This window comes from Antrostomus carolinensis, unplaced genomic scaffold (assembly GCF_000700745.2).
Source record: "Antrostomus carolinensis isolate BGI_N321 unplaced genomic scaffold, ASM70074v2 scaffold24438, whole genome shotgun sequence".
NCBI classification, from domain to species: domain Eukaryota; kingdom Metazoa; phylum Chordata; class Aves; order Caprimulgiformes; family Caprimulgidae; genus Antrostomus; species Antrostomus carolinensis.
Genome location: NW_010333995.1, coordinates 7,247 through 14,356, shown reverse-complemented (window position 1 = coordinate 14,356; position 7,110 = coordinate 7,247).

Below are 7,110 nucleotides of genomic sequence, written 5' to 3'. Positions count from 1 at the left end.
GAGTCCTGGTGGACAACAAGTTAAATATGAGCCAGCAGAGTGCTCTTGTGGGCAGGAAGTCTAAGGGTGTCCTGGGTTGTATCAGGAAGAGTGTCTCCAGCAGGTGGAGAGAGGTGGTCTTCCCCCTCTACTCAGCCCTGGTGAGGCCCCACCTGGAGTACTGTGTCCAGTTCTGGGCTCCCCAGTACAGGAAGAACATGGAACTCCTGGAGTGTGTCCAACAAAGGGTGACTAAGATGACTAAGGGACTGTAGCATCTTTCATATGAGGAAAGATTGACGAAGCTGGGCCTGTTCAGCCTGGGGAAAAGATGACTCAAAGGGGATCTGATTAATGTTTATAAATAGATAAAGGGAGAGTGTCTAGAGGATGGGCCCAGAATCTTCCCATTGGCACCCAACAATAGGACACGAGGCAATGGGCATAAACTGCAGCATAGGAAGTTCCACCTGAACATAAGGAAGAACTTCTTTACTGTGAGGGTGACTGAGCACTGGAAGAGGCTGCCAAAGAGGTTGTGGAATCTCCCTCCCTGGAGATATTCAAAAACCTTCTGGACAAAATCCTGGTTTGTGTGCTCTAGGAGTCCCTGCTTGAGCAGGGTGGTTGGGCTAGATGACCTTCAGAGGTCCCTTCCAACCTCAACCATTCTGTGATTCGAAAAGCTCAAAAGACAAGGATCACTGAAGGAACAGAACCTGAAGCTACCCCTTATGTACAAATGTAAACCATATCCTTCATTTTAATTAATGCAATTATGAGAACACTACAAAGAAATGTTAACAAGCTTATTATGTATTAGCAATGCTATGAACCTTTTAAGAGTATAATTCAGTACTTTGCTTTACATACTTAAAATCCTATTCACTCTCCTTAATGAATTACTGTCTTCCCAGCTGGAAATAGTTCTGGTAATATTAAAAATAGTGTCTCATGGGCATTAAGCTTCATTGATGGTATTCTATGCACACAGAGATAGTGTAATACAATTAATTTTCTTCCATATGCCTCTGGTAAGTTTTTTTTTTCTTGCTTCTTTAACATTCTTTACCAAAACACATCATCTTTTTGTATCATGGTACCAAGGTTACACTTGAAAATAACACGGTTCCAAGGGAAGACTACACAAGAAAGATAAATCTGCTAAAGGTTACAAACCACATCTGACTCAAAAATTCCCCAAACAGAAAATAACCAGAAACTAGAAAAGTATTAGAAGGAAGTATCACGTGTCTGCCCTGCTCTTTTTCTTCCTTATGCTACTGGACTCAGCGTATCAGGCTAGACAGACCTTGGTTCTAATGAAGTACAGTCATACTTGTGTGTTTTTATATCAGCAAAATAGTTTAATCACCTTAAGCTTTGTTGGTTTTGTTAGAACAGAATTAATGTTACTCTGTAACACTCATGGCCTAATAACTCAGACTCAGGGTACTAGAAGAAGAGTAAGATTTCTGGTAACAATAATATTACCCGATTAAACATGAGTAATAAGGTTATCATGCATGAAGTTCAGACTGCCACATCACTCTCGACACCATTCAGGAACTAGGTTATGTGCTGGGAAATATTCTCAATTGCAGAAGTTTAGAAAACATCTGCTGGTAGCCTTGCAAGTCAAACAAGCTGGAAAATTTCTGATAACTGTGTTTAGAAAATTCACCATGGTTTATTAAAATAGTTTTCAAATAAACTGTCATTGGGGGAAACCTTACTGCATAGGGCCTACATGTAACACCCTGCATCTGGGTGTACAAGGGTTGCAAATACCACCACTCTAGTACACAACTGGACACCAGGGAATTCATGAGTCTTGAAACTTCCTTTGTTTCTGAACATCAGCTTCCAGGACGGGCTCCTACCTTCTATAAATATTGCAATGAGACTTTTCTTAGGCTAAACGACCCGGGACATCTACATTCCCAAAGCCTGTTGGCTCCCTCAGCTATCTAAATTTTGAGCACTAGAAAGAAAACCAAAAGAAGACAACCTTGAAACAAGACAAAAACCAGCTCTCAGTAATAAGCTAGAAGCCTTGATATCACAAGGAAAGGAGCAATCTGCTTGTCAAAAAAAAAAAAATCTTTGGAGAAGGCCAGATACTGAGCAAAAGTAGTAACCATTCTCATTTTTACAACTGAAAACCAGTGTGGAAACGTGCTCACCATGTGCTGGTGCTCCCATGACAGTGTCACATCCAGCCCTGTGGGCAACACTGAATGGCCCAGTTCACCTATACAACTGGAAAAAGTACTGGGAGTTCTTCCTAATAGCATTTTTATATACTAGAGCTTCCATCTTTCATTTCACCTTTGAGGAGTGTAAATACTTAACGGAAATGTTCTATTCCTATTTTTGATTGTATTCCTATTTTTTTGTAAACCGGAAGAGATTCTCCTTTTCTCTGCTTGCCTGCTGGGATGGGAACTGGGAAAAGGAAGAAAGAGGTTTCAGTATTGCCTTGGCCCCACATAGTGTCTGCTTTAGCTTCTCCTCCAGCAATTGTTTCTATCATTCCTTAGAGCTTTTCTAAATGGCAGTAGCAGCATGGTATTGACATGATTTATCTCACTTTTATTGCTCAGTGCTAATGGGATTTAGATGGTGCATGTGTTTTTTTGTAGCACACTGGGATCTGTATCAACACAATACATTCTATTATTAAAATATCCCAATCTGCTCAACTCCTTATCAAATTCCTTGGGAAAATAATTTACAGCTACTTTAGTAGACAATTTATATAGCCAGTTGATCACCTCAATTTGCAGACTTCAGTCTAGCTCGCATAAAAAGCTATCTTAAATTCCAACTTCCGAATACACATACCTAAAGGATATACAAATTGCTTTTTTGTATAAATTCACTGTACAGAAATCTTGTTTTAACATTTTTTTCCCCCCAGACTGTTATAATACACCCAGAGTCTCCACTTATTATGTAATTTTAATTTTATCTCTGTATAATAGCAGTCACAACACTGTTAAACTTCTGAATCATTATATACTGTGCGATGATCTCTGATCTTCTTCTCTAACCCACTTGGCTTCCAGTTAACAATTTATGAGCTAGAGATAGCATAAGGCCAAACCTCAAAATAACCTCATTAGTACTATTTATTTTCTTTAGTCATACTTTCAATCTCTATAACTTCCTGGGGAAATCAGTTTCATGACTTTATTACACTTCACGTGAAAAATACTTCCTTTTAGGTTGGTTACCTGTTAACTCTCTGTGCCCTATTTATTGCATTGCAAAAAACATAAAGTGATATGAGGAAGGTGGTACAGAAACTACTGCAATTTATAGACTTCTATCATCTTGCTCTCCTCCTTTCCTGACCATTATTGCCTTTTCAGGCAAAAGAATGCTTACATGAAAGCTAAAAAACGACTGAATACCAAATTTTCCCCGTCTGCTGTTTTCTGTATCTTCAGAACAACTGGGCAACAAAGTAATCGGAGCAACTCCAGAGTCTGGGCATATGGGTGCATTAGGGTTCCCTGTTAAAGAGATTTACTTTAACTAGCTATTTGATCCTTCTATCATCATCAGTCATCTAGTCTTTCTGCAAATGTGATTGTTGTCCTTGTTTCCTAAGAAGCAAGGCACAAAAGGATTCTTCTTAGCCATGGAATAGTTAAGCATTGACTATGAATACTTCCTAAATCCAGTTTATCCATCTTTGAACTGAAAGTGTAGTATGATGCTTTTACAGACAGCAGGAAGAGACAGGTAGCTCAAAGGTAAAGTCAGGAGCCCTTTAGCAAGCTGCAAAAGTTACCAAGTTGCTTGACAGATCTCCTCTTTCACAAATGCTTTAATACGCTTTCTCAGCTAATTATCAGTCTGTTCTCTGTATCAAGGCAGTCCATTTTTAAAAACTATGACAAATATTCAGACACTGCAGTATAACAAGTGCCTTCTGTAACAATTCCAATGGTCTCTTAGCAAAAAAAAAAAAAGTCAAGACAAAATTTAAGCTACATTGTCAAGCTTGTAGATAGTCCATGTTCTTCCTTCAGTTCATTTATATCAACATTTGAAGTGAAAAAACACCCACACCAAACACAAACGCACACATTCTTCCCTGCACCAGTGACTTAAGGGGAATTTGTTCACTAAGACTAAAACCAAGTAACTCGTCTTCCTCTCCTGCCCCCACAAATCCCTCTACTCTCATCCCTGAAGAACTGCAAACACTAGATACCAGATATGAATAGAGACAATACTTCCCCCCCGCCTTGAAAATACAGAGCCACTGTCCTGGACAAGATTATTACACAGAAAGCTGGTTTTGCCCCAAGTTCTGCCAACTCTGTAAACCTGGAAGATTAACAGGAACTTACTTAAACTCACATCAATTCTTCAGTAAAACAAACTAGCCTCGTGTCAAAAGAGTAAAGAGGCAACACAGGCAGACAACTAATTCTGCCACAGTAGTAGTGTCACAAATATACACATACCTGTCCACATACACACAAAATAGGTACACACGTACATATTAGCATAAAAATACAAGTATTTCTTCACTCTTTCATTCTCATTACTGTTTTCTATCACTTGGACAATAAATTGGCAAACAGACTCATTCTGTAGGACAACTAGGCACTTATTTCTAGGATACTATAATGCACAGTGAACTTGAATATACTTGTCAAAGAAAGGTGTAATGATACATCAATGAATAGTCTGCACACATACCAAAAACCTAAAAGTGAAACTACTAAGTCTTAGAAAGTATTTGATTCTCCATTTTTAAAAAAGCTGTTAAAATAATCTTAGATAGTAGCACAATATCAACAATCCATCTTGATCATGGAGAGATGTAAATGAACGGGTAGCTACACACATGTCCAATCAAAATGTTAGAAGTCAGTACTAGAATTTTATTGAAACCATAATTATGATTCTTCTGAATACATGACACGAGAATAATTCTCACAGCTGCTCATCAGTTTATGCATTATTAATGAAATAAGTCAACAGTTCAGTCTGCTTCATTCAGAGTTTTTTTAAAGGCTGCAATTATGCTTTCTTTGATGGAAGCCTTTCCATGAAGAAGGCTTACTGACTTACAGAGGCACCTATAACAACAGTAAAACATAACTACCAAAACCAGCATGTACAGCAATATCACACCCATCCATTCCTGCAGTAAATGAAGCAACACAGATAAAAAGTTTGCTGCCTTAGCTTCACAGCCCCACTGTCCACAATACAACATTCACATAAGGCAGACCTTCATTTTATATGAACAGTATTCTTATTTTTGCCAGGTGGCAGAGATTTTAAGACCTAAGAATGGTTTTAAGCAGGCTAGATAGAAATGAGGACAACAGAGGAAAATGACTTATCAAATGTATAGACAGAATTTCACTAAAGTGGTAGATAGAACTATACACATTATTGGTGACATTTTTTTGTTCTAACAAGAACATCTATGTCAACTGTAACAATGCAACTTCTCTTATCTTTGCAGCTTCTCTTCTTATTCTTATCTTTGCTGGCATATGATTTTATTTAGAATATAAAAATAACAGAAAGCCACCTTACCTTTTTCTTCATCTATTCGAAAAACTCCTATACCAGATCCATCTCTGATGGAATATCTAATCTCCCCATCTCGTCCTGCATCTTCATCATAAGCAGACACTGTCATTACTGAGGAGCCAACAGGGGCATCTTCTTTTATAAAGCCTTTATCTGCAAATATAGAGAACCGTGGAGGGTGCAAGTTTTCATTCACATCAACTATCTCAACCTCAACATAACATGTAGACGACAATGAAATGGGTTTTCCTTTGTCCTTGGCCCGCACAGTCAAGTTATAAAGTTGTTTCTTTTCATAATCCAGTCTTTGTACGATACGTATTGCTCCACTTAGTTTGTCAACATCAAAGGTGCCATCTCCACTGTCCAAAAGACTGTATCGTACTTGACTTGCCTGGCCTAAATCGGGATCATAGGCTTCTAACCACATAATAATAGTTCCCTCAGGAAGATCTTCTCGAATTTTCACATGATAATTTGAAGGAATAAACTTAGGAGGATTATCATTAACATCTTCTACAGACACTTTCAAAATAACCGTTGAAAATAATTGAGGTTCTTCAGTAGGTTGGTCCCTAGCCTCTATTTTCAAGAAATAGACATCCTGTTCTTCACGATCCAGAACCCCTACAACTTTCACAATTCCTGTCACAGCATTAATGGTAAACTTGTCTGTATCCGTAAGAAGAGAATATCTCACTTCTCCATTAGCCCCCAAATCTTTATCAGTAGCTTCAATTTGAATTATTTCACTGTTTGGCTCTTTGTTTTCACTCACTTCAACAAAATAGCTGTCTTGCAGGAACTCCGGTGGGTTGTCATTAGCATCCAAAATTTTTATATCTAAAAGGTGCCAGGCAGATTTCTGTGGTATTCCAAGATCATAGACAGTAATATTTAGAGTATATTTGTCTTTTACTTCTCGGTCAAGGGGAGATAAAATTTTCAGTATCCCTCTTTCCATATCAACAATGAAACTACTATCTTCATTGCCTCCAGAAATAACATACACTAGCTTTCCATTGAAGCCAGTATCAAGATCAGTAGCATTCATAAGTAGTATGCTGGAGCCCACAGGTTGGTCTTCTCTTACCTCAGTGCTAATGGGGAGAGTACTTCTAAATTGAGGTGCATGCAGATTCACAGAGTGAGTGTCAAAGAAAACATCCTCAACTTCTCCACGACTGTGCAATTTATTTGCTTGTAAGAGTTTCTCTGCAAGCATTTTGGCAACACCCGTTTCTTCACATTGCAAGTTGACCGGTTTGCGACTAGCAGCTACAGTTATGTTGATATACAATGGTTTTGCAAAGTTTTCTCCATCTGTAGCTGTAATTTTCAAACTGTGAAAAGACATTTTAGCACCTAGGCCATCTGTTAGTGACTGCTTGAGTGAAAGTACTCCAGAATTTGGATTCAGGCTAAATAAATCCAGTTCATTTCCAGATTCAATTTGGTACCTCACCAACTGGAGTTCATCAGCATCAATAGCAGATACAGTTGTTATTTGTTCTCCAACACCAAGATCCCTGGGGATTGTTCCTTCACAATTTATTTTCT